Source organism: Salvelinus alpinus, chromosome 1, assembly GCF_045679555.1.
Source record: "Salvelinus alpinus chromosome 1, SLU_Salpinus.1, whole genome shotgun sequence".
Lineage (NCBI taxonomy): Eukaryota > Metazoa > Chordata > Actinopteri > Salmoniformes > Salmonidae > Salvelinus > Salvelinus alpinus.
Window position 1 is genome coordinate 80,208,896 of NC_092086.1, and position 3,635 is coordinate 80,212,530.

Below are 3,635 nucleotides of genomic sequence, written 5' to 3' on the forward strand. Positions count from 1 at the left end.
TGTTCTTCTTTTCTCCTTGATTTGCTCTCAAGTCTTCTTTTGTGCCTGACCCATTTTTCAATCTATATTTCTGTCTTTCACCTTATAACACCCCTCGTCACCTTTCCACACACAGAGAAAACACTGTCAATAATTGAATGAACACTGTACATTGGATCTAGCATCCAACTTAAAACGTACAGTATGTATTGTACAGTGCATTCTGAAAGTATTCAGACCTTGACTTTTTCCACATTTTGTTAAATCGTTTATTTCCCTCATCAATTTACACACAATAGCCCATAATGGCATAGCAAAAAATGTTTCTTTTTATTTTTTGTAAATGTATTACAAATAAAAACTGATATCACATTTACATAAGTATTCAGTCCTTTACTCAGTACTTTGTTGAAGGACCTTTGGCAGCGATTACAACCTTGAGTCTTCTTGGGTATGACGCTACAAGCTTGGCACACCTTTATTTGGGAGTTTCTTCCATTCTTCTCTGCAGATCCTCTCAAGCTCTGTCAGGTTGGATGGGGAGCGTTGCTGCAGCTATTTTCAGATCTCTCCAGAGATGTTCGATTGGATTCAAGTCCGGGCTCTGGCTGGGCCACTCAAGGACATTCAGAGACTTGTCCCGAAGCCACTCCAGCGTTATCTTGCTTGTTTTAACCATGTTATGAGGCAGTGTTTGTTTATATTTATAATGTTTACAAACATTGGAGAAATATTTGGAGTGTGAAAGTTGAACTAAGCTCATGAGGCATTTATACATTTTATTCTTCCAGAATCAATGGATATATATATATAATTTAGAAGTCAAAAAATGGATGTAGCAAATACAAATTGCCCCTTTACGTCTATCAAAAGTGTGTGAGTTTGAGCATGTGTCCATTCGGCCTATGGATTTCTTTTTTTTCATCAGCATGAATTAGATGAGCAATAAAAGCCCCACTTTTATTCCATAGGCTGGGATCGTCACTATGCAGCTGCTGCAAGAGCGCATTTTTCACTGGCTGTCCACTGGTTTCAAAAACAATGATTGATAGGCAGCTTAACTTCTTGAATTCAACCATTATTGGATTCAAATTCACATTTACCTTTGTGAACAGCCATCCACAACAGCCACAATCCGAAAGGCGCAAATAGCTAAATGAGAGCAGCAGTGCAATTCACATCAAATCAAATTTTATTTGTCACATACAGATGGTTAGCAGATGTTAATGCGAGTGTAGCGAAATGCTTGTGCTTCTAGTTCCGACAATGAAGTAATAACCAACAAGTAATCTAACCTAACAATTCCACAACTACTACCTTATACACACAAGTGTAAAGGGATAAAGAATATGTACATAAAGATATATGAATGAGTGATGGTACAGAACGGCATAGGCAAGATGCAGTAGATGGTATCGAGTACAGTATATACATATGAGATGAGTAATGTAGGGTATGTAAACATAAGTGCATAGTTTAAAGTGGCTAGTGATACATGTATTACATAAAGATGGCAAGATGCAGTAAATGATATAGAAATGATATAGAGTACAGTATATACATATACATTATATTAAGTGGCATTGTTTAAAGTGGCTAGTGATACATTTTTGATCAATTTCCATTATTAAAGTGAGCTGGAGTTGAGGCAGTATGTTGGCAGCAGCCAGTCGATGTTAGTGGTGGCTGTTTAAGAGTCTGATGGCCTTGAGATAGAAGCTGTTTTTCAGTCTCTCGGTCCCTGCTTTGATGCACCTGTACTGACCTCGCCTTCTGGATGATAGCGGGGTGAACAGGCAGTGGCTCGGGTGGTTGTTGTCCTTGATGATCTTTATGGCCTTCCTGTGACATCGGGTGGTGTAGGTGTCCTGGAGGGCAGGTAGTTTGCCCCCGGTGATGCGTTGTGCAGACCTCACTACCCTCTGGAGAGCCTTACGGTTGTGGGCGGAGCAGTTGCCGTACCAGGCGGTGATACAGCCCGACAGGATGCTCTCGATTGTGCAACTGTAGAAGTTTGTGAGTGCTTTTGGTGACAAGCCGAATTTCTTCAGCCTCCTGAGGTTGAAGAGGCGCTGCTGCGCCGCCTTCACAACTCTGTCTGTGTGGGTGGACCAATTCAGTTTGTCCGTGGTGTGTACGCCGAGGAACTTAACTTACTACCCTCTCCACTACTGTCCCGTCGATGTGGATAGGGGGGTGCTCCCTCTGTTTCCTGAAGTCCACAATCATCTCCTTTGTTTTGTTGACGTTGAGTGTGAGGTTATTTTCCTGACACCACACTCCGAGGGCCCTCACCTCCTCCCTGTAGGCCGTCTCGTCGTTGTTGGTAATCAAGCCTACCACTGTAGTGTCGTCTGCAAACCTGGTGATTGAGTTGGAGGCGTGCATGGCCACGCAGTCGTGGGTGAACAGGGCGTACAGGAGAGGGCTCAGAACGTACCCTTGTGGGGCCCCAGTGTTGAGGATCAGCGGGGTGGAGATGTTGTTACCTACCCTCACCACCTGGGGGCGGCCCGTCAGGAAGTCCAGTACCCAGTTGCACCGGGCGGGGTGGAGACCCAGGGTCTCGAGCTTGATGACGAGTTTGGAGGGTACTATGGTGTTAAATGCTGAGCTGTAGTCGATGAACAGCATTCTCATAGGTATTCCTCTTGTCCAGATGGGTTAGGGCAGTGTGCAGTGTGGTTGCGATTGCGTCGTCTGTGGACCTATTGGGGCGGTAAGCAAATTGGAGTGGGTCTAGGGTGTCCGGTAGGGTGGAGGTGATATGGTCCTTGACTAGTCTCTCAAAGCACTTCATGATGACGGAAGTGAGTGCAAGGGGGCGGTAGTCGTTTAGCTCAGTTACCTTAGCTTTCTTGGGAACAGGAACAATGGTGGCCCTCTTGAAGCATGTGGGAACAGCAGACTGGGATAAGGATTGATTGAATATGTCCATAAACACACCAGCCAGCTGGTCTGCGCATGCTCTGAGGACGCGGCTGGGGATGCCGTCTGGGCCTGCAGCCTTGCGAGGGTTAACACGTTTAAATGTTTTACTCACGTCCGCAGGTTTTGGTAGCGGGCCGTGTCAGTGGCACTGTATTGTCCTCAAAGCGAGCAAAGAAGTTATGTAGTCTGTCTGGGAGCAAGACATCCTGGTCCGCGACGGGGCTGGTTTTCTTTTTGTAATCTGTGATTGACTGTTGACCCTGCCGCATACCTCTTGTGTCTGAGCCGTTGAATTGCAATTCTACTTTGTCTCTATACTGACACTTAGCTTGTTTGATTGCCTTGCGGAGGGAATAGCTACACTGTTTGTTTTCGGTCATGTTTCCAGTAGATATCAATAATAAGTGATATCCGTATCCCCGTAGACTACACCACTGCTGTCATCCTTACCTCCAATCATTTATTCAAGTTGGATAATCTTTTGGAAGACATAGCTTGGACTGTAGCTTACAAAAGTCTTTTCATGCTCTTTTTCCGCGATCCATCTAACACATTTGGTGTGTCATCATAGTGGTCTCTGACTTGTGGTAAGACTCTCTCAGGTGGAACAAACTTAAAGTTGTGCCTTTTTTCAATGCTGATTTGATAGTCATTGAGAAAACTGAGAAGTGTCAAAGATTTTTTTCCACAAACATCCTTTCTGAATTTAAAAGTGATCTAGTTTT